The sequence below is a fragment of the Astyanax mexicanus genome, chromosome 23 (assembly GCF_023375975.1).
Source record: "Astyanax mexicanus isolate ESR-SI-001 chromosome 23, AstMex3_surface, whole genome shotgun sequence".
In the NCBI taxonomy this organism is placed as follows: Eukaryota; Metazoa; Chordata; class Actinopteri; order Characiformes; family Acestrorhamphidae; genus Astyanax; species Astyanax mexicanus.
Genome location: NC_064430.1, coordinates 16,898,076 through 16,923,936, shown reverse-complemented (window position 1 = coordinate 16,923,936; position 25,861 = coordinate 16,898,076). Strand labels below are relative to the sequence as shown.

The following is a 25,861-nucleotide window of genomic DNA, read 5'->3' as shown; positions in this document are numbered from 1 at the left end:
TCGCATGTACAGACTGCACCGGGGGGAGGGGGAGGGGGGAGACCCATTGGAAATTACTAGGCAAGTTAATTGCAGTTCAGCACATCTGTAATTATTCAACTGAGTAAAAATAGTCGCCTTCAATTACTTGATCACACGGTAGATGTGGATTCGCTACTGTCAGACGAGTGAAGCGGCCATTCCTAAACGCTGCATTTTTTTAAGATGAGTGTCTTAAACTTTGTTCAAGACTAAATGTGGTTCAATAAGTGCAAATAAATAATGAACTGTGAGTGTGGTGGCTTAATTTTACTTTTCAAACCCTCTCCTCTAGAAAGACCAGTATTTACAACTACACCCAAAGCCCCTTTCATTTAATTAGTAGTAATTAATAATCTGATTAATCACAACAGAGTTTCACTTTCTCTTCTCCTTAAGAGTAAGCGGTTAATGTTGTTTGTAGGGGTTATATATGTGTGTGTATTTATGTGTTGTATAGGGGTGTCACGATTCTCTTAATCCTCGATTTAATTTTATTTCCGATTGAAGTGTCACGATTCGATTCTCGATTTTCGATTTTCTTTTTTTACAGCAGAGAGGCCTATGCCAGTTTTAGATTAGTCAGTCATTGGTTTGATTCATCAAATTTGCAATATCTTATTTCAAAAGGTGGGCTTGATATAAGTGATGCAAAGTGATACAAGTGATCTGTAATACACCACATTAGGCACTAATGGTCAAATATAAATAATTTAATTAAGATATATATGTAATGCCATCTAGTAGCTTTTTTGGGTAGCAGCAGTGTGCACTATTAAAACACCAATGTGCAACATAGCAAAATAAAAAATAGAAAATACAGGAACAGTCATGTACAAAATAATAGAACAATTAGAGCCTTAACAAACTGAACTCTATCCTACTATAACAGTTAAACATGAAAAATGTTTAACTGTTGAAAAGACTTGAAAAAAGACTTTTTCAGTCCCTGACAATGACAAGTTTTTTTCTTTAATAAAGATATATTATTAACTTTATCTGAGAGGAAGATGCTCCTTAAGGTACCAAAACTATTAACATATTTGAGGCTAGACAAAACAACTGTTATTTTTATATTTTCAAGTTTTTCTTTAAGAAGATGAGATTGTCCACATTCTATGGAGAAAGGGCTGCTCTTTGAGCAGTCACAATGTCCGTGGCGTCGGCTACAGTGTGCTGCGCCATTTGCGCTTAGAGGGAGGGATCGTCTATCCTCTTTTTGACTTCGATGCTCGAGACCATGACATAATTTCAAACGATTTCGATGAAATATCGAAATCGTGACACCCCTAGTGTTGTACTATATGTGTCTGTTTATGTAAATTGGATTTAGTTGTGGTATTTTTACTTCTAGAGTGTTTTTCATCATTTTGTGGTGTTGGGTTGAAAGTTGGATAAGGGGCTCTACTTGAGAGGTGGTGTATTATGAGATCACTGCTTGTATGGTGGTTTTACATGGTTTCTCTTGTCCTAAATAAAGCTTGATCAGGATTGATAATTAGTATACACATAAGTAAAATAAAATGGAATAAAATGGAGTTTAAAATTGTTAACAATGATGATTGTTATAATGAATTACTTTGACTCTATACAGTGTTGAATTAACTGTAATGTATTTTTTACCACAGAGAATTTTACCAGCTTTTCTGTGATGATGCTACTGAATTTTCCACAACTGTACAGAATAAAAAGACAAATAAACAGAATAAAACAATGCTTCCAATAATGCAAATAACTTTAAGACGCTCTATAGATCTCTGTTTCTCTCTCTCTTTGTGTGGTCACATGTTAGGTGGCACAGTCAGAGTGCATTTCCTGGCCACAGAGCTGCGATGTCCACTGGAGCATCTGCACTCGCCTGCAGCCCTGCAGTGCATCTCCGCGCTGTCAGTCCGCTGCACATCAGCGCGTTCATCAAACCGCACAAAAAAACACCGCCCAGCCCAAAGCCCACGACCAGCTCCAGCTAACCCCTTGTAAAACACACCGTCGATCCCAGAACCAGCTCTGATTAAACTGTCTCCAAAACAAAAAACACACTGCAGACTCTGTGACCTCATTTAACCTCAGCCTTTACCCCAAAATAACCTCAAAATCAACCTCATACAGTCTGCAATAAACACTGTATAAACACAGACAGGGTGCTATGTCTCAGTTTAATCCATCAGTTGTTAAATGCATGTACTAAATATAACTTACTCTAATGATATTCAATAGCATTGTGATCACAGTATCTAATGAAATTAAAGTATTACAGTAAAACTGCTGTGTGCTTATTTTCTAGGCCAAAACAAATTTATCAGGCATTTGACAAAAAAAAGTGAAAATCTAAAGTATCTATAGACAGTGACATTAATATTCTACACTCAGCATTAAAAACAAGACATTAGTCTTGGTGGGAAGTTTTGATGTTGTGAGAGATTCAGATGATTCAAGTTTCATGCCTGGCCATGAACCACTGTACCTGACTGATCAAAAGTTTTAGAACACCCCAATTTGTCCCCCTTAATTTTTTTTTTATTTAAGCTCTTCAGGTTCATAACTGAAAGTAACTAGAAATGGTGTACAAAATTTGCAATAAATTGTCAGGGCCTTTAAGGAAAACAAATCAACTAAAAACTGCAAAAAGTAAATTTGGTATTGTATAAAAAATAACTAGGAAAAGACACAGAAACACAGATAACTCTGTAACTATTATAAGTTTAATTATTTCCTCAAGAGGAATTACAGATGAAGCCAGAGAGTGGTGAGTACTGTTTCCTAAACCTTCAAAAGACTGATGAAAACTAGAGAAAACTGGTACAGAAGGTACCTGACAACACCAGACTTTAGCTCAGCTTAACAGTGGACTAAGTCTCAGTTTCAGCAGTGAAGAGATGAATTAGAGGTCTGAAAGGTTAAGTGATACACAGTAATAAAGTCAAGTCAATGAAACTTAACAACTAAAAAATAGGGGTGTTCTAAAACTACTGACCAGTAATATACATGTAAAGGTCATCCTTTGTATGATGCCAGATCACTTTTGGTGTTCATTACAGGAAGTTTAACAGCCCGACATTATGTTACTATGTCCTTACCTTTACCACATACTCTAATGCGCTGTTCCAAAAGGACAATGCTCATCCACATACTGCTGTTGTCTCAAGAGCTTGCCTCGAAGACACAGATGCTATGCCATGGCCAGACACAGCTCCAGACCTTATTGATTGAAAATGTGTCAGATGCTATTGGACATGCTATGAACTGCTAAATCTGCAGGAAATGCATAAAAATATTCAAGCTGCATAAAACGGATTACCGCAGGACACCATGAGGAACCTCTACAACTCCATGCCAAATAACATGTGCATATGTAACAATTTTTTTACAATTTTAACAGTGATTTATCCTTAAATAATCAAAATGAATACTTGTAACACGTGACATTTGCGCACTAAAGCTACGTCACCACCACTGGTCATCTTAATTTGTCAAATGCAACTTCCACCAATGCTGCCAATGCCTGAAGGACACGACACACTCCCACAAGAGAGAGGGAAAGAAAGAGAGGGAGCAAGAGAGAGAGAAAGAACACAGCAAGGAGAAGAGAGCAAAAGAGGAGGAGGAGGAGGGGTGAGGAAGAAGCAGGAGCTTTAGCCAGAGAGAGTATCCATGCTGACAGCACGGAGGGGAGGGGCTGTCTACTCTGCTCTCCTCACAAGCCAGGCTAGAAATTGCTTTAATTTGCTGTTTGTACCTCAGCACTGAAGTGGTAACATTTAATTCCTGAGATAATGAGCCAGGCTGGGCTGTAAGTGTGTGTATGTGTGAAGCACTGTGTAAATGAAATGCCTGTGTTCACACGTTCATCCATACAGCCCTTAAAGTGTTTTTTGGACTTTGTCCTAGCAATATACCAACATCGTGATACATCGTAGTGTAGTATAATGATATCAGTGATATCATTGTTCTCATGGGCAACATATCATGATATCGTATCAACAGATGATATGATATCGTAAGATATATCAAGTGTTTTTTGAGCAAGAACACAACTGTTGTACTATTTACAGCAATTGGTTACCCAATGGAAAGAAAGATAGCACCATAAAAAGCAGGGCAAAACTTGTCAAAAACTAAGCCTCCAGAGCAGAGTTTGTTTTAAAATGTTAGTTACAATTTGTTATAATTGAACTTCATTTCAATGAATAATTGAAAAGGCACACAATTCCAAGGCGCAATTGCAAGAGGTGGGACCTTCCTGGGGATGTCACAAATAAGCTACTAAAAATAAAATAAGACATAAGACAGTCCTGCGGAGGCCCGAGAGAACATCATCAGATTTACATCCAATGGCTAAAAGGCTGAAAAAAAGAGGTTTTAACATGATAATAAAAAATGTAAAAACAAGTAATATGTGATCATAGTAATAGCCAAAGCCCATATGCTGCATGTTCCTATGATAGTATCTGTGACTGTAGCTTCATGATTGTATCTCTGTGTATCTTTGTAATTGTATTGCATTTAAATATCCTTTTTAAATTGGTTTCAAAGCATAGGCTTCGACAATGTTTGTTTAACAGTGTTCATGGAAGACCTATTGAAAGGGAAAGTGGACAGACAGTTTTTCTCTTTTTCTCAGACGTCTTACAAGAAAACTGTATAAATGAGTGAGAATCGGGGTCTTCCATTGCTGGACACACTGACTGTAAGTACAGTATGATATAATACATACAGTATGAGATATCCAATCACTTTTGCTTTCACTGGACATCAATAATATAACCTAGACAGACTGCATTCACTCTATAAGCCTATGGTCATCAATCATGTTTGATCTGTATGTCTGGGTTCTGGTAAATTCTATATTTAGAATATATGCAGAAAATAATAAACACTAAATTTATTAAAAATAATACTTTAGGACAATCAGGCAAGACTGCAGCTGAAACTGAGCAATGGGAAAAGCAAATGGAAGGCCGCAGTTGATGCTGCACTGAAGACTGCAGAATTAGGGCATGTCTGAATGCACATATGAATGCATGAATGCACTGGTCTAAAAAGGCATGTCTGAATGATGGATGCTTTTAAAATGAAGTGAACTGAGTTAGCTTTCCATGACACCAGAGTCTTTCTGGCTGCATATACCGGAATGAAGCCTATTCTAATATGCTATGCCATATGGAAAACAAATATATTTAAAGGTATTTATTCGTGGTGTCAAGACAATAATATTCTGTGATTAAATACAATTAATCATTACTTCCTTGTATCTCCAGGAGGGAGGAAAAAATGAATATAAAGTGTGGTACTCATCGCAATTAAGCTAGAGTAAAATGTTAAATGTTACTATAATATCTCAGTGTACTTTAGATTATTTTATAATTAGAATCCCCTAACCTGCTTACTAAATGTTTCAGAGAGATTTAGCATTAACTAGTGTTGTGTCAATGGCTAGAGTTGAGTCCGAGGCTGGGAAAAACCGAGAGCAAGACAGAGACCAGATTAAGATTTAAAAATACAAACCAAAGTTAAACTGTATGGAAAAGAACTTTTTGATTCACAACCAGCAGCAAACAAACTTCTGAACTCACTGCTAAGGTTGCAAGCTTTAGTTCTCTCCCTGGTAACATAAGTGTGTTAGCTAGCTCGTTGCTAAGGTTAGCTAGCTCGTTGCTAACGGTAGGTCTCTCCCCGGCAACATTAGCATTTTAGCTAGCTCATCACATAGGCTGCGTCCGATATCGCGTACTTCCATACTAAACAGTATGCAAAAGCAGTATGCGAGATGGGGTAGTGTGTCCGAATGCGCAGTAGGCGAGTTTGAGTACATGAAAAGTTCCCGGATGACGTACTGCACCGGGAGACATTTTTAAGTATACAAGCCCAGCACACTTCACCCGCTAATATTTCCCACAATCCACCTGGAGCCGCGCTGAGGGACCCGACAGTGAGCGGCGGAGCGGCAGAGAGAGGGGGACAGAGAGAGAAGTTTATGAGGTAAGGAGAGTCAGATATCTAAACTATTTTGGTTGTTTGTGATATCAGGCTGTAAATGAGAGATTTATGAGGGCTAGTTTAAGTTAAAATAGCGAGTTATAGGTGTGAGGGTTTATTATTAATGCTGTTGCAGACAGAATATCTTTATTTTCGTATCTTAACTGCTTTACTGAGCAGCTTTAGCCCTGTGCTACTGAGATCAGTTAGCTTAGCTAGAGTTATCAAACTTATCACAACTCTTTATTAATCTTCTGTTCTGCAGCACCAGCGTTTACTAACTCACTACAGCCCTGTATTCTGCTGCAGTGCTGAGGAGCTGGGGCAGGTTTCATTTAATACCGATCAGTCTGTATAAACTCATCTGAGAAAAAAGGCTGCTGGTATCAGAGAGTCTTTTCAACAGACAGACAGACAAACTGACTGCCAAAAATCACATTCATAAATTCTAACCAAAATCTGACCATTTTATTTAGTGTTATTAAATAGCTATCTAACCAGCCAGGATGGTTAGACTTTTGTGTTGTTCAGAATTTATATTATTTGTTTAATGCCCAAGCTAAACTGATTTAATCTGTGTGTGTTTCAGATTCAACTATCCTGCCAGTAGAGAGAGGATGAAGATGAAGAGAGAGAGAAAAATGAACAATAACGAATAATAAAAAAAAATAAAACCACTTAAAAGACTTTTCATTCTGGTATTTTGTGGGGAATTTATTTTATTTTATTTATTTGGTAGCATATTATATCTACATCAGTAATGTATATATGTTGGCCTTCATGTTTAATGCTATCAGTAAAAGATAATGTATAATAATAAGGATCATGTGTTTAAATATTTATGCTAGAAAAGGGAATTTTGAGGTGAAATGGTAAGGAAGGAATTAATTAACATTTTGGTATTTATCTTTGAAACTTTATGATATTTGTTTTGTAGCATATGCAAATATTATTAATATACTTCATGAATATTAAACAAGCTGTTTATATTTATTATTAAATATTTAATATTTGAGAAAAATATTAGTTTTGAGTTTTATTTACAGTCAGTGCTTATAAAATAGGATAGTTTGGGGGTTTATTTATAAAAAAGAGCTGATTAATAAGGGGATTTTAATGAAATTAATTAGGGTAAAGCTCTGTAAAGTGTGCCGCTGGTTAGGAGGGGTGAGAGGTGAAAGGGCGTCAGAGGTAAGATGGTGGATGTAGTGCGTCCGAGGCTGCGTGCGTACTGAAAAAGCGTACTGCTTTGCTCGGCGAGCAGTGCGTACTCACCCCAAACCAGTACGTACTGCTTAAGTACCCGATTTCGGACGCAGCCTAAGATTAGGTAGCTTGTCACTAACGCTAATTGATAACAGTAGTTTTCTCCCCGGTAACATTAGTATTTTAGCTTGCTCATTGCTTAGGTTAGCTAGCTCATCGCTAAGGTTAGCTAGCTTGTCGCTAACATTAGTTTTCTTCCCGGTATAACATTACTGTGCTAGCTAGCTCGTTGCTAAGGTTAGGTAGACCAAGACCGATCTCGAGTACTATAACACATGCATTAACGATAAAGCATTTTAAAGCTTAGACACAGAAGCTTTAATAAAGAGAGGAAGAAGAATGATAAGAGTAAGAGTGTACGAGTTTGAGTTAGTTATGAGATTTAATCCATTTCTACTAAACTCAACTACATTACTAAATAAACTTAAGTTATACAGAAACTGTATTTTAGAAAATATATATTTATATCTTTTTATCCAGCTTTTTTCCAGAAAACACTATAAAATGAGCTCTGCTTTAGCTTCAGTGGCTGACAGACATCTGACCATGACCTTGAAAGGCCACAGATCACATATACAGATCTTGTCTGAATGTCTTGAATGGTTTTCAAAGTAAGTGCAGCTCAAATTAAATCTAAATTCTGTTTTACACACATACTTGTACACTGGTATTTTCCAGCAATTAACTACAAAGGGGGCATTGTGAGAACTAGTATATTTCCTTGGAAAAGAATCTGGATAAAATCCAGGAATGTCAAAAATCTGATTTGGGCTGGCAGATTGACATGGCATTACATTAGAATTATTAACAATAACAGCAGTTTTTGCCGTTTTGATTCTCCTAACTTTTATACTGTGTATATTGCTGGTAGTCATAATATTTAATTTATCTGGATAAGACAGTCAACAGTTAAACAGTCTTTAACATACTGCAGTGCGGAATGGAAAATAACAGGCATAAATCTGCAAACAAATTTGTTTATATTTTTCTGTGTGCTAAGATTAGCTAGCTTGATGCTAGCTTTAGTCTTCTCCCGGTAACATTAGTGTGTTAGCTAGCTCATTGCTAGGGTTAGCTACCTCCTCGCTAACAATACTTCTCTCCCCAGTAACATTAGTATTTTAGCTAGCTCATCGCTAGGGTTAGCTAGCTCATTGCTAACAGTACTTATCTCCCCGGTAACATTAGCATTTTAGCTAGCTCATTGCTAGGGTTAGCTAGCTCCTCGCTAACAGTACTTCTCTCCCCAGTAACATTAGTATTTTAGCTAGCTTATTGCTATGGTTAGCTAGCTCATCGCTTACAGTACTTCTCTCCCCAGTAACATTAGTGTGTTAGCTAGCTCATCGCTAAGGTTAGCTAGCTCAACGCTAACAGTACTCATCTTCCTAGTAACATTAATATTTAGCTAGCTCATCGCTAAGGTTAGCTAGCTCCTCGCTAACAGTACTTCTCTCCCCAGTAACATTAGTATTTAAGCTAGGTAATAGCTAGGGTTAGCTAGCTCATCGCTAACAGTAGTTCTCTCCTCAGTAACATTACCATTTTAGCTAGCTCTTCACTAAGGTTAGCTAGCTTGTCGCTAGGGTTAGCTAGCTCGTCACTAAGATTAGTTAGCACTTTGCTAACAGTAGTTCTCTCCGTAGACCTAGAGAATATGCTTCAGTTGTTACATTAAGATCATTACAGCAAAGTAAAGTAATTTAAATTCAAGAACATCAGTAAAGCCTCACATCATTTGGAGAAACAGTTCAGATACAAGTCGTAGCCACTCATTGCCCTGGAAAAAAAGGCATAATTTTACACAAACTAAATATAAATGGTACTGGGAAAGTTTGTGTCACATTTGTCACATTGAGGTAAATTTTAAAATATTATCAGATGGATCTTATGCAAGTTATCTATGTAGAAATGGAAAGGATGGGTTTAAAAGGGAAATTTAGGAAAAAGATATTGTTAGAGCTGCACAATACAGACAAAATTACACAATTACATTAAATTTGCACAAACTACAATTTACATACAATACCTTCCAATATATTCTGCAATTACTGTATTATGAAAGCTGATGCTTCAATATCAAAAAGAGGATATCATATATTGTGCAGCCCTGACATACACACAACTCACAAGTCTTCTACTCTTTACACACACACACACACTACTCTATTTGTGCTAACAACTAGCACCTACAATGCTAAAAGCTATGTCTCTAATACATACAACTTACCCACTGATACTTTTTTCCCAAGACCTGTGCAGTGAAGAGAGAACACAAAGAGACAAGATGACATTTACTGTCTAAACATCGAAACCACATCGCTTTTTCTTCTTTTTTAGATATATTGGTGGATATGTCCTCAAAACAAAGTCATAACATTGGTCTTAAACACTTCTTAGTCTGGTTAAAATAGACACTAGTTTTTTTATTCTTAGTGTGATTCATTTGGGCAGTTAAAGTTGTACGTTTGTGGGAAGACCATGAATAAAAACCCGACTAATATTAGCACAAAGATAACTAACCATTACAATTAGACACTGGAGATGGAAAGACACTGGTGGTACGCAAAGAATGCCAAGGTGGTACACCAAACATTTTTAGTATTTAGTATGTCAACCCACACTTCAGTTCTTCACACGCAGAACTGTAGTATTATAACTATTAACATCAGTTTCATGGATCCTAAAATATAATCCTGTGGGACTCCATAAGATATGCTAAATAAACCATTTTCCATGTGATACTGGTATACTGGTATTACTGCATTGTTTGCACTATAAGGCACCCTTAAAATAATTTAATTTTACTTATGTATGAATTCTACCAGTCAGATTTTAAGGAGCAACAAAAAACTCTGCTAAAGTACAGCATTATAAAGAAGTTTCTGTATTATAAAGGATTACTGTAATGAACGGAAGCACTATGCTCACCCAAACAAACAGTTTTCAGGTAAGAAATCTGTTTAGATTAACATCCAGCACCAGTTTGACTTTATAAGAAAACGTTTTATTTTAAGAATTACAGTTTTGTTTACTTAGGTGCCCCCGCAGCAGGGAGAGCTGCTAAATTAGAAGGTAAACATCAAGACACCCCTGTTCCTTACTTGTGTTGCTAAAATTACGCCTTATAATCCAGTGCGGCTTATAGTTCGTAAAATACAGTTGTTCAATCATAGAGACCAATAGGTAGTACACAGCCCAAATAGTAATAAGATTAAAAGAGAACCACTGTACAGTATTTTATTAAGTTGAACTGGATTTACATTAACATTCTCGAAACCCAACCTAGCAATAGTTGGTCCAAAAAAAGTTATTAGTGGGTGGAGCACAGGCAGGTAAATTAGGGCACCTTGTAAAATGTAGAAGTAGAAGTGTTTTTCGGACATGGTCAGGCCCTGTGGGAAACTGCTTTCTCAGAGGAAAACAGACTCTCAGCGGAGGACGATTACATAACAGTGTTGCTTTTCTGGCGGCTGCTCCGATCTCTGAAGCATGTGCTTGTTATTATAGGCTAAAATTGGACAAGCAAAATTTTCCCAGCCTTCAACTGTAAGACAAAATTCTCCTCAGTGAGCAATGGGTTATGGCTCAATTTCAGGATTCTTGATGCAGCCATTTTTCTCCCCCCCGCTTATATTTAAGCAAACCACACGAGGATCATGTAGGAAGACAGAGTATCCGATTCCCAATATTCAGACCAAAGCACCTAACCTCCAAAATAAACATTTCCACAATAAATCAGTAAACGCTCAACTATATTAACTCACCGCAGACCGCACACTGTGATCTGATCTGACCCTTTTGGTAACAAAGCCAAAAGGGTCAGAGAAGATTAATGGACTTGTGTTCATAGTTTTAGGCTATTTTTTCTCTCTCACACAAATAACAAGTGCTTAAAAGACTGATAGCTTGTGCATGAATTAAGCTGAATATGTCCACCCTGTTGTGGTAAAATATTTTATAAAAAATCAAATGTGTCTTTGAAACAGAACAAGGTCACCATAATTTTTTTAAAACATTGCAACTCTGGGTCAACCATGTTTCATCAATTGCCAGTTCTCACTAAAATCATCCATACATGAGCTTCCAAAACCTACAAAATAAACATTTCTGCAATAAATCAGTAAATGCTGAACCATGTTAGCTCACCACAGATAATGTGATCAAACACTGTGATCTGATTTGACCCTTTTGTTAGCCAAAGTCAAAAGGGTGAGAGAAGACTTAGGCTTTTGTGTTCATAGTTTTGGGGTCCTTTCTCTCTCTTATACAAATGCAGCCATGATAGAGTGAAAACATGCTTGACAGAAAGTAAAACATGAAATTAAGCTGGTAAAATATATTGTTTAAAATATTACCTCTTCAGTATCTAGACCAAAGCTTTCAAAACCTGCAATAAACCAGCAAACGCTGAACCATATTAACTCACCACAGACCACACAGTGTGATCTAATTTTACCCTTTTGGTAACAAAGCCAAAGGGTTAGAGAGTCTCAGTTCCCCACTAAAATTGTCCACAGGGTGGATGCATGCATGACAGAAAGTAAAAAGTAAAAATAAAAAGTATGGGAAAGTATGATTTATAAAATATTTGATTCGTAATATACAGACCAAAGCCTCCAAAACCTTCAAAATAAACATTTCTGCAATAAATCAGTAAACGCTCAACTGTATTACCTCACCGGAGACCGTACACTAGCCACAGTGTATGTGTTCATAGATTTAGGCTAATTTCTCGCTCATACACATAATGCCACTGATATTTTTGGTCACGCAGTGTATGTCATAAACGGTCATAAATGATGGTGACTGGCGGCATCTGGCTAGAATTGTCTGTGTGAACTAAGAAGTCTCTTTTTTTAGATTTGTTTCAAATGCTTTTAAATAAAAATGCAAGTGTATTCTCAACTGTAATAATATTTAAGTACGATCAATACATTTAAAATAGTACTTATGAAAAGTAATAGCTCTGGAAAAAAATAAGAGACCACTTGAGATTCTGAATCAGCTTCTCTGATTTTGCTATTTATAGGTATTTATAGGTATATATTTTGAGTAAAATTAACATTGTTGTTTTATTCTATAAACTACGGAACATTTCTCCCAAATTCCAAATAGAAGAAAATTGTCTGAAATAACAAAAAAGATACAGAGCTTTCAGTATTCAAATAATGCAAAGAAAACAAGTTCATATTCATAAAGTTTTAAGAGTTCAGAAATCAATATTTAATAACCCTGGTTTTTAATCACAGTTTTCATGCATCTTGGCATGTTCTCCTCCACCAGTCTTACACACTGCTTTTGGATAACTTTATGCCACTCCTGGTGCAAAAATTCAAGCAGTTCAGCTTGGTTTGACAGCTTGTGATCATTTATCTTCCTCTAGATTAAATTCCAAATGTTTTCAATTTGGTAAAATAAAAGAAACTCATAATTTTAAGTGATGTATACCCAGATATGCTCCAACCATTTCGTCAACATATCAGTGCGCCCTTCCTTGCCCTCTGCCTTTGCATCTCTGTATCTCTCTCTGTCTCCATCATACGCACATAAACACACACTCCCTCATGTCTTAATTATGTCTATTCCCTCTGTTGTAGCTTAGTCAGCCAAGTCTCTCCTCTGTGTTTTCCCTTGCTCTCGCACCGTGTGACAGACCCCACTCTCGCATCTCCACAGCCAAACACACACTGCTCCGTCTGTTCCTTTCATGATGGTGGCATTCCCCCTCAAAATACACAGGGATTCCTCTCTGTCTCTCTCGTTCTCTCTCTTTATTTTATAATCTAATTTATTTATATTTGTAAAGCTTTGTGATGTGTTGTAAAGTGGCCTACAGAGATAAATGAATTTAATTATTACATGTCACAGTTCTGGTGCATTGAGAACTTAAGTGACAGGCATCTGTGGCATAAATAATGTACAATTTAGATTTTTGACTCTCTACATTAGGACATTAACCCTGTTCAGACAGGATAATCTTATCTAATGTAATAAATAAATAAAAAATGCCATCATCTCTCCTCTATGATACAACTCTATAGCTGTTTCTTGCATAAAGTGGATATTTGCATCCCACCTGGTCAAATGTTTCTTAGACAACTAAACATTTTTGTTATTTTCAATAGAAATTATACCAATAATTTATAGCTGAAGCTGCCACTGTGGTCCTTACCTTAATCAGTCAGAAAGACTGCAGGATACTTATATTATTTATCGTAAAGCTAATAAAGTATGGAAACCAAGCTTCACCACTCAGACCACACAATAGGTCAAGTGATGTGCAGTCTTACATTAAGAAATGTGTAAAAAAAGAGGCAATTTCTCAGAGTCTCGCTCATGCCCAGGGTTGGCTAAGTGATCAGAGAAGTTCCCATTAGCAGAATTCACTTGACTTTCAGGCACAAAGCTCTCCAGTAAGTTTTTCCACAGACCAGAGCTCACTCTGCGGTTTTGGTTTGCTGGATGCTTGAGAGGAGAGGAAGTGGGAGAGAGAAGCTTTAGAAGTAATGATACACACACCTCTCACACTGCCTGTGGAACGTGGCTGTATTCCATCTGGGAAGAATGCCAAACCACAGCACACTGAGGGTCTATCTAACAAGTTAACCCTTCCTGACATCCAGAGAGATGGGGGTGGGCTAAGCATGTCTGATATACTGTATTTTTCACAATATAAGGTCTGCCATATTATAAGGCGCACTATCAATAAACGTCTTTTTTTTAGGTTCTTTTTTAATACATAAGGCGCACTAGATTATAAGGCACATTATGCGACACTAGTAAGGAACAAGGGTGCTGCAATGTTTTTCTTTTAAAGTCAAACGAATGCTAGATGTTATTCTACACACATTTCTCTCCTGAAAAATCTGAATATTTAGGTGAGTAAAGCGCTTCCGTTTATTTACAGTAAGCTTAGATTTCCAGATTTCGTCTACAGCTAGGTGCAGCAATATTATCATTAGCAGCTAACTGCTAGCACTAGCCATGGTTAGACCCACTACTTTGCTGAATGGGGTGAAATAAGGGACGATTGTTGTTGAGGTCATAGAGCTGGGATATGATATTGTATTGTGATACATCTTCTTACCGTATCAAGGACATCAAGGATTTTATTGATGCTTAAATGTAACTGACTTAACTGTACATTTCATTACTGAGTGTTAACAATCATGTTAAACTGGATGATGTGCAGCTAAAACGTAAAAGAAAATCACCTTGCTATGATTGAAGGAGTATTTGAATGAGAGTTTTTAGGAATTTGCCACTGCTGATGCATTTTGTCTGCCAAACAATGGCAAAATGATGCAATAAATTGTGTATTGTGTAAATGTCCTTTTGTATAGTGTTTGTACTATATACCATGTGATTACATGCACCACAGGCGGTGGCATTTATATGATTTATATCGTTATCAGAATTTTATTGTAACAATCGAAATGAAGAAATATACTGTGATATAAATATTTGGCCATATTGTTCAGCTCTATGTGGTCACATGACTCAATGTTCTAGCTCTTTTTTGAAAGAAATGGACAAAACAAAGACGAAAAGGACAATACAAGTGGTAAATGCTTTACTGTCCAAACTAATCTTTTTAGAAAGTCTTAAATATAAAAATGAGGGCCTATTGAAACATTTATTGAAGTTGAACAGACAAAACATGAAAAGCTTTGGGTTCATATAATGTCTGCAATAAAATAAAATATTAAGTAAATGTAAGAAAAGTTTTTTAATTGCATTTTCTATATTATGTCCCATCTTCAAATATATACATTCAGAGACTTTGGACAAAATATTTTTGACAAAAGTCAAAAGTGGGAATTCCAGCCGAAGCCAGACCTCAAGTATAACCTTAAGCTTACCCAGGCTAATAAAAATGTAAAACACTCGTCAACTAATGTATTGAATCAAAAATGTACTTTAGCCCGACTTAATTCTGTCTGAAACTGAGACTCATATCTTGACGCTTAAATCATTGAAATTAAATGAGAATTCAATAAAATGTAAATTTGCTAATGAGAACACGAAGATGAAATTTAAACGTGACCCACTTTAAAACTATTCCCAAACACATCAGTTCACAAAACAAGCAGTGTTTCCCCACAATAATTTTAACTCCAGTTTAGGGTCACACTGTTTCATAACTTTGAAAGGTGCACAACAGCAGTAATCATTGGTAATTACACAGTGCAAAAGCCTAATCCTCCCAGCTAGTGCAAGAACACGCCCATATTACAGATTTCTGAATCTGAGTGCATCTTTGTAACAGGGCATTTCTTCTGGCAAAAATTCATTTTGCCGTTTTTAAAGCGCTTACATTAAATTGAGATAAATCTGTCTGAATTAGACATGTTTTAAATAGTTGTGGTTATTTAGATTAGATTCCTGTTTTAATCTCGACTGGTGGCTGAGTTCCCAGATGACAGATTCTCCACCAGACAATCTCTATGACGAGAAATCTGCATAAGCTCCATTAGATAACAGTGTGCATCATGGAGCCGATTCTTTTTCACATGGCTAGTCCTTTCAGTTTTTGGCATATTGTTACCATTAATTTAGACAGAAATCCTACTTCACATTCCAAAATGACCAATCAACGCTACAATACAAAATAAAAAAATGTACTTATCAGATACCAACACAGGGAGTAATACTGATATCAGATTTAGAAAAATCCTAACAAAAAATATTTAAAGGAGACATCTGGACTGAAATGGACTTGTAGTGTAGTGAAACATAATAATATTCACCCCCAGCATTCTGAAATACAGTGCTTTTAGCTGTTGAAGTGATAGGGGCATAGCGTTACCCATGCAAAGGAATTCATTAGTAGGATTTAAAACGAGAGACTGAGCACTTATTAGCTGAATTATCATGACTAAATTTCAAGATGGCGAGGCCTGGAAAACTACTACTAGAAGATACTGTGTGTATAAACAATGATTTTAATAAACTATCTGTGCACTTTCAAAGTTGTCAGTGCTTCTTTTTAAATGTCAGGGCCCTCAGAATTCTACCAATAAAGTGTGGAGTGACTGAGCTGGTAAGGGTGTAGAAATAGCTATTTCTTCGCATGAGTAACACTATGCCCCTATCACAAGCATTGTAAACCTTTTATGAGCATTAGCTAAAAGCTCTGTATTTCAGAATGCTGGGGAAGAATGGAGATGGGCTATTCAACAAATGTTTGTACCCGTTATCATGTTTCACTACACCCCAATTCCATTTCCCACCAGATTTCATCTTTAAAACAAGCTGTCATGCTCAAACTACTCAAAGACTCTACCAATTGTAGAAATCTGCAGCTATAAACACATTTTCACAGAATCTGCAATATGATTATATTTGACACAGCATTTTCTACTGCTATATCAACAAAGACACCAATTAATAATTATGTATCATCTCTGTTTGGCAGAACTAAATAAAGGCTGTGGATTCTTTATGCTTTATTTGTGTACACTGGAATGAACAAGGTGAAAATTTGCACTGCTTTCAGATGTACCTTGGCTTTCAACTGCTGTCATCCAGCCCACTCCTATTTACAGTCTATGTAAATACTTAGGAATAAATGTGAAATGTAATATTTAAATTTTGTAAAATGTAAAAACTAGATGACCATCCACTGTAAAAATAAACTTGTTCAAATATTAATTAACTTAACAAAAAACAATTTTACACAGCTTTCACTTTATACCAAACTTGGGCATTGTATGGCCTAAGGACCGGACCATGCCCGGCCCTTTGGCTTTCAATAAACAACACTTTGTTTTTTTCTCCATTTTTTTACACATCCACTAACTTCAGAAACCCAACCAGACTTCAGCCCAAGTGTTCAAAACAGCTAGATTTTTCGGTACCACTTTAAAAAAAGACTACCTTTATAAAGGGTTTATAAATGCTTTACAATTAGTTTAATGGTTACTAATTAGGTTGTAAATGCCTTAAAAATCATTAATAATCAGTTATAACACATACGTAGAAAGGGCAACAATGACCTGTTGTTTGTAAAATAGTGAACCCACAGCCATCTATATTGTTGCCCTTTCTATGTATGTGTTATAACTGATTATTAATGATTTTTAAGGCATTTACAACCTAATTAGTAACCATTAATAAACTAATTGTAAACCATTTATGAACCCTTTATAAAGGTAGTCTTATTTTAAAGTGGTACCGATTTCTTTCACTGAACAAGAAAAAAAACCCAAATAAGAAAATTAGACTATAAACCAACTAGCCATAGTGCTTTGGATAAAGAATATTTTATGCTGTTCTTCAAAAAAAAAAAGCTAAAACAGCTAAAAACATTAGCCATCCTGTCAGCTAAACAGAGATAAACAGAAAATCAAAACTTTTTACGATTATTTACCATGCTTATTTACCACTGTTAGATGCAGGAGTGTGGTGTTTTAAACTCTTTTATTTACACTTTGCACAATGCTAACTGCTAAGCACTCATTACTTGTTTGGCTACATTAGCCTCCTAGCTTCAGAGCACAACTTGTGTTGGCTTGTCTTAGCTGATTAAATACGTCTGTGGTAACGGGAGAATTGTATAAATCAGATGTTTTACTGAAATTTTGCTTTGAATATGAAAGTAGCGGAAGCGCCTCAGATTCAGGCAGTTCCTCAGATTCTTCTGCCTTTGTCTTTGTCCTGCTCCAGAGCTGCTAAATACTGCATGTTTAAAAAGAGGTGTCTGACAGCACAGCAGCCAACAGCTCATCTCCAAGGACTTATCTCAGTGAAAAGCCGCTGAACTGTGCTCATCCATGACCGGAGACCGGGGACACCATCATCATCATCTTAACCGGCCCGAAATCTGTGACAGGCAGCCAGGGACGGCGTGGGTTTACAAAACCAGCACTCAGCATTCTTTGTGTGGAAAAGTCAAGGTTTGGTGTTTTATTTCTCTGACCCCAATTTCTCTGAAGCTACCTGCATTGCAGAGGCAGCTAAGAGCCTCCAGGACGATGCGCTATTTATTATTTAGGCTGAAGGTTCCCCTCCATCCCCCTCTTTAAGAGCACGGGGTGTGGCCCACTGAGGGAATGAAGGACAATTTATATAAAACACACTTTAAAAAATTCAGTATCTGTAAGATTATTGATTGATTATGATGTATGCGTCACTCTGTGCTATAATTCCATCTGAGAATTTTACGCCCGTTTTTAAAGGCGTGTTGTTTAAAATTCCATGTCGCTGAGCAAAAAAAGTAAGTAGCAAGACTTCTATGTAAAATTTCCAGGGAAAAACGTCATGATTTCTGCATGACTTCTACTCCCCGCATTACTGCGAAAATGAGACCTCCTTCCAAAAACACAAAATACGACAACGGCTGCAATTACTCTGGAGCACAACTCCAAAACGACTTGAGCGAATAACAGCGACGATGTACAACCAGGAAATGGCTCCAGTCCATCCATTTTTTATTACGAGCCACATTTCTAACACCGAGCCTAAAAGTACTTTAACCAGAATAAAGAATGAGGTTTTAAAGAAGATTTTGGGGAAATCTGTACAGCAGTAAGGGGTGTGCTATATCGTATCATACGCAATATTGCCAACATTTTTAAATATCGTGAACGATATTATACCCTGAAATATCCTGCCATATTAGGGTAATATTTTTTTTATTAATTTTGCTGCAGTATTTGCTGTGTATTCTTGTAAAAAATATATATAAATTCAGTGTCATATCACAAAGAGTATCATTATAGCGAAAATACCCTGAAATATTGTGATATTATTTTAGGGCCATATCGCAGACCCCTAACAGCATCTTTTTGAACAATACATTCAAATAGCATTATAATGCAGTATACACAGTACCTCAGAGGCTTTGGAATGCCCACACTTATCCCATATGAAGTTGTGAGGTGTTATCTTGTGAGTAATGGTAAATTTTTACTAGCACTTTTCTTCAATGCATTCTGCCCTTCCGGATCCGTTGGCTTGCTGTGTGAATGTGACTGTGATGATTTCATTTTAATTTAATTTAAATGAAGCAACAGAAACAGACAATTATACTTTTAATGTTTTTAATTTTTAATCATCTTCATTGTAATCTATAGTTTTATAAATCTATATTCTGGCATTTTCAGCTTCTGTTATGTGGTTGAAGATGCTTGTTCTGTGTGATTGTGATGTTCGTGATTTTGATGTATATGATGTTGCAGCCCACCCTTCCCCTGATTGGATGCAGTTCAACATGTGTACTCATTTGCATAAACCTTTTAACCATAAGGCGAATAGCAACGCATCACGTACCACGACACACAGCGTGTTACTCCGTTAAATTGAATAGGATGCATCAAAGATAGTGGGTGCCAGATGGGTGGGACATTCCAAAGTTTCCAAAGTTTCGTAGGTACTTAACATTTCCCAATATCCACAGTGTCACATATGATCCAGAAAAATGTCATAGGAGGCAATGGCACCCACAGTGGACAGTGCAGTGGGTAGTAATGATCTTGACCGGTTAGAACTGTCAATGCAATCAGACAGTATTCTCTGTCTGAAGAATAACATTCAGATTTGATGCTGTAGCCCCCAACATGCATATCCTGCAGGTAAGTCAACATACAGTTGCTGAAAATGTTTTTACCCAGCTTACTAAACAAAATGGCTGTTTATCATGATTTCAAATTTATCATAATAAAAATAACATACAGTCATTATACTTACATAACCCTGATTGTACAATTCTAATTTATTGTTTTCTTACATGCAAATTCACTGGCAGTCAATCAGACTTGCTAAGATATCTAAAGGGATATATTTTGTCATTTCTGAAGAAGAACCAAAAATAACTGGTTATGTCAACAAAATATGTCCAGATGGCACATCACTCATCTAACTGATGTAGTGGCTTGAAGAGTGAGTAAGCTTAGATGATCATGTTGCCCACTAAACATACTAATATTGCCTTTGGTAGATAATTATTCAATGATTGTTTGAAAATGATTGCTAATGTGGAGATAATCCGATTTCTCACCCACTAAAAACTGATTGGAGGCAGGAAGGAGATGTACTTGCAAGTATTTATTGAAAATAGACAAAAACAAACAAACAAGGAACCAAAAACTAAAGAAACAAAGAAACACAGATTACATGGACACACGTAAACAGGTTACATGTGATGATCTGATGGACGTACAACCACAGAAAGGGCGAACAAGTACAAGGGGACTATTAATACACACAGAAGTGGACAGGAAACAGGAACCACCTGGAACCAGGTAACAAGGGGGCGGAGCTACAAGCAAACAGCTGAGCATACTGAAGACAGGGGCACAGACACTGGAAAAACACAGGGCACGGGCAGAGTTGGGTAAATAAACACAGGGACAGACCAGAGAGATGCAAAAACAGAATAAGACCGTGGCACTGATATTTTTATAAATTCTAATTGAACTTGATAAGAGAGATTGGCCTAATAAGGGCCCTATGACTGCCCTATGCTCTGATGTGGAGAAAACTGACAAAATGTATATTGGTAAAAAGACATAAACACACTCCTAAACCTTGTGGAAAGCCCTCCCAAAAGAGTAAAAAATAGTTATCTATGTAGCACAGTTTATACAAGTTTATGCAAACACTGTGTAACAAGATTTACCATGAATGATATTAATACTAATATAGAGTAAAGTTAACCTTCACTTTTAATAAATATATATATATTTTCTTTTATTTCTTTGATATTAAGGTGGGTTATTGCCATGTTTGCAGTGTTACCTGCTTATATTAAGTAACACTTAGGAAAAATGTCAATATCATAACAAAAAGTTAGGTTCTGGACTACACTGTGCTAAAATATCTACATTTTATTGATTTTACTGCATTTACAACCAAAATAAAATACATTTAGATTTAGAATAATATCACAGAAGTATCCTATAATATCAACCGATGAGTAGCATGAAAAATATTAACCTGCAAACGAAAAAGTCTAAGTCAGACTTTAACAGCAGGGAAGGAGCTACAAAAAAGACACAATTTTTTTTTTCTTGTTGTTTCTCGATTGTTTGTGTGCATTAGTTATAATTATGGGGTAAAAATATCAGTAATCCTTTTTTTGAATACTAGTGCAAATATTGTGCAAGCAGTGCAAATTGCTTTATATATTTAAGTTGTTCTATGTAAATAAAATGCTCAGGGGGGAAAAGCCAAGCAGACCACCAACGATCTGAAAACCCCTAAAGTCTCTCTCTGACTACTCTGGCAAATTGTACAGGAATCAACATGCCCAAAGGAAGCAGGTCCCACATCCCCAACAGCGAGGATAACGGAACGTCTGGAGCTGGTCACAGAAACCTGTGGTAACATGCAGACAGTCTTCTGATACTGCAGCGTACAGTAGTGTGACTAATCTGTTCATGGAATGATAATCATCACATCTTCAAAGTTTGCACTAAATTTAGAAGAATTAAGATAAATCAAAGCGGTGACGTTTCGGAATGCGCTGACTTTCACTAGCAGGGATTTTTTTTGTATGAAGATCTGGCACTGTGGTAGAAATAATTACGCCAATTTAAAACCTTAACAAAAATGTTGAGCTTAGGTGGCTACTAAAATACTATCACAATATTTCAGGGTTTTTGTGCTGATATGACAAAACATTGAAATTTACTTTATTGATGTCAAAACTATATACTACTGGAATAAAATAATTATTGATGGTTCATGTATTTTTAAACAGTTTAAAACATTTAAAATCTGATCTATTTTGTAAACAACGGTAACATAAGACTCTGATTTTGTATAAAATATTAATAATAATAAACATAATGCAAAAAATTTAAACGAAATATTTAGTGCATGCATATAAACTGCAAACATGAACAATTATACAAAAAAACTCAAAGCTTCACAGTAACTATTAAAACTAAATACTATAGAAGTAAGACTGCTTTCAAACCAAAATATCACTATTATTACAATATGATTTTTTTTTTATCAATTAAAAATAATTACAATATAATTGTGAACAATACGACATGGCACACCACTACTGGTTACTAGGAGAATCAAAATTGTAGGGTATTTTTTATTTGTGGTACCAATTATTTTGGCAATATTACAAAACAGAAAAATATTTTATTATTTTTAAGAATTTATACTACAGCAATAAAGGTTATCTATAGTGTAGCAGTTTTGAAAATTTAGTAGAAACGAAATAATCCGTGAACTTTTGTCTATTTTAAACAAAACATTAATATCTTACCAATATTCTGATTTTGTATAAAATTATAATAATGCAACATAAACATAATGTAACAAAATGTCTACCACCAAAAAAAATGCAGAATATTTAATGCAGGCATCTAAAATGCTAACAAACAATCTACATCAAAATAAAAATTTAAGGCTTCACAGTAAATATTAAAATAGTTACTATACAAAATAGACTGCTTTAAAGACAGAATATCACTAATATTATATAATTGTGTTGTGTCATAAACGATACATTATTGGCTAATAGGGTAGGTGATATGGCCCTAAAATAATATCACAATATTTCAGGATTTTTGTAATAATTATATATTTTTTGGCAAAAAGACAAAACGCTGAAAAAATAATAATTTCAAGAACTATTATTTTTTAAACAAACTTACCACGTTTTTTTTATAATAATGTAATAAAATAAATAAAGTGACAAACAAAACTAAACTGCAAAATATTAAGAACATGAATATAAACTGCAAACATAAACAACTATACCAAGCATTTCTACACAAATAGACTATTTTCAAGACAGACTATCACTATTATCACAATTTTTTTTTTAATATATATATATTTTTTAATGATTATGACATAATTGCATACAATACAATATTCCACACCCCTACTGGCCAAGTTATTACATTTAATTAGGTGGAAAAACTAAAAACATCAAAATCACCAAAGAAAACATGCTCCTAAAAGAGGCTTGTCTTCAGCGCAGTCTGATCAAAACGTTAGTGTGACTGCTGGCTGACAATAAATTGCTTCTTTTTTTTTCCTTCCTGTGGTGAGAATTTCTCTCCTTTACGACCTTCTCTTTCTGGAGTGTGTAAAGAGGGCTGCAGTTCGCCTTTCCATCACGCCTGAGCATCTCTTCGACAAGCCTCGTAGAGAGCCTTGATGTGTCTCCAGTGAAAATCAAAGGGCATTAAACATTAAAAGTACTGTCAAACCCAGAAGCGGAGCAACTCGGAGGCAAAAAAGTAGGGCACTGAGACTGCTAAGAGGCAGAAAAACTGTCGACTTTACCAGGCCTACTGTGCTCTTTTATTGCGAGATGTACTTAAATATGTAAATTACTGTACATGCATATTCAAAGGTTTGCATATTCCGGGTTTGATAAAAAAAAATAAATCATAAAAAAACTGCAATTTCCTCAATCAATGCTGATGTCAAAACAGTGGAGATTTCTAACTCGGGCACACTGAAGCTACTACACTCGTCCTTGAGTTATTTATCACCAGCGATACGACTGGAGGACTGGTATGAAAACAACCTTACTTACAAAGGTAGCAAATCTGCAGTGAGTGGCTGCAAAAGCAGCGAGACCCAAAGAAACACGCTGTTATTAAATATTAGTGCATTAGCATTACACTTCAAATTCCTTCACACTTTTCTCAAAAAAACAACAGGAGAAAAAATGTTATGCTGTACTATGAGATAACGGCACCAATCACTGTTTATTCATTTATTTTGCCCATAAACTTTATCCATCAATGTTGCATAAATTAAATAGATTAAATGTAGTTTTGTTCTGCTTTTAAAAAAAAAAAAAAAAATGCCATTGCAACAATACAACCATTAATAAATATTTTTTAAAACATTAATAAACATTGTTAAAGTTTTAGCTGTGATAAAAGCTAACTGTTTTTCTGAGCTGGATTTCCCACAGAGTTGATGACAGAGCACAGTCCCTGTGTGATGTGGGTCTTCTGTATGAACTCTGATGCTCACACGTCTTTCTGGCTCTGTTTTGTCTCTTAGAAGAAATTAAGGGGCAGCTGCTGCTGAAAAGAAATCCTAACACCAGAGAAAACACTGCATGTCTTTCCGAAAATAAATAATTAATTACGGTATAAATTATTCAGTCCTTTCACTTATTTGTCCAAATACTCATAGTTTTTTTTGGCCTTTTTAAGCATGTTAATATGTTTGGTTTCCAATTTTTTTTCCTATTGTGTAATGCTTGATTATAATGAAAAAACACTGAATCTCTACAATGTCAACTTTAAAGGAGAAGAACAAAACTGTCTCGTCTTACGCACTACGTCAAAAGGTAAGGTAACATTTTAAAGTTTTTATATTTTTCATGTTTATGCTCTATATCTGATCATTTTTGTCTGGATTGTTGTTTTACTTAGAAGCCCATATCCAAACCAACAACCAAAAACTCTTTTAAAATAAAACTTTTGTTTTATCCACCACCAAAAAGAGAATTAACCAGCCACTGGTTTCGGTGGCGTGAGACAACACCTGCTTCTAACCCCCATCCACACAGGTGTTCCCTGTCTGCTCATCACCGATGAGATATGCTGTGATGTTTTATGGACTGTCTGTTCAGATAGGGGGCTTTTTAAAAGGTGTGGGGGGAGGGGGGAGCTTTAGGATGGAGAGCAGTAAATGGTATGTAGGTTTTGGGTGAATCCACAGCAGACCCGAGTGTTCAACCAAAATCCACTTGTTTATCTTTGTCTAGACCCAGTCAAAACACAGGCGTAGATCACAGGCCAACAGTAAAAGTTAAAAGACTTAAGGACTCCATTTTGGATTCCTATCACTCAACTCTACCTGCTCTTTAACTCAAACAGAGATTTTAACACACTCATTTTTAGTTCCTAAACACAAAAACATTGTATAATGCGTATAAAATGTATAAAAAAAATGTATAATGCATTAAAATGTATATAATGGATAAAATCCCTGTGTAATAACGAACCATGTATTGTGCTCATAGTATAAATTTTCACAATACATTTTCCAAAAAAATCCAAAGTTTTTTATTATTAATAAATATTATTAACGCATAAATATAATATTTCTGACAAAGTGCTGAAAGGACTATCGATTGAAAGTTAGAGTCAGAATTGCTTAGCTAGCCTAAAAACAGTACAGCAAATATGGTTTAACAGCCAGTGCTAATAGCTTTTAGCTTTTTTTAACTTTTAGGGTCAAAAGTTTTAGAACACCCCCATTTTTACGTTATTTTAGACATACTGCACTCTCTTCTGCGTCATTTACACATCACACAGCACATTCAGACTTTCATTATAATAACTAGAAAAAACACATAACAATGAATAGATAACTAGTAAAAGTATTAATATTAATAAGTCTTAATTAGTCATGTTCCTACACATTTAAAAGACTCTCAGAAATTGGAGAAAATTGGTACAGGAAGAGGTCTAGTTGACCCACATGGCAACAACGCCTTTAGCTCAGCTCATGTCTGAATATTCTGAGAAAATATTGTATAAGATGCCATATTGCCATATTGTCAAAATAACAGGATACCATATTTCTCACACAATAAGGCACACTTAAAATCCTTAAATTTTTCCCAAAATTTTACCAGTCAGTTCTCAGAGGC

The 25,861-nt window shown here is 35.7% G+C and overlaps 1 protein-coding gene across 4 annotated transcripts in view; it reads right to left on the bottom strand.

Moving 5' to 3' along the window:
* nhsb (Nance-Horan syndrome b (congenital cataracts and dental anomalies)) overlaps positions 1–25,861 on the bottom strand; it is a 106,935-nt gene that overhangs the window by 68,097 nt on the left and 12,977 nt on the right. The gene's annotated exons all lie outside the window — the stretch shown is intronic.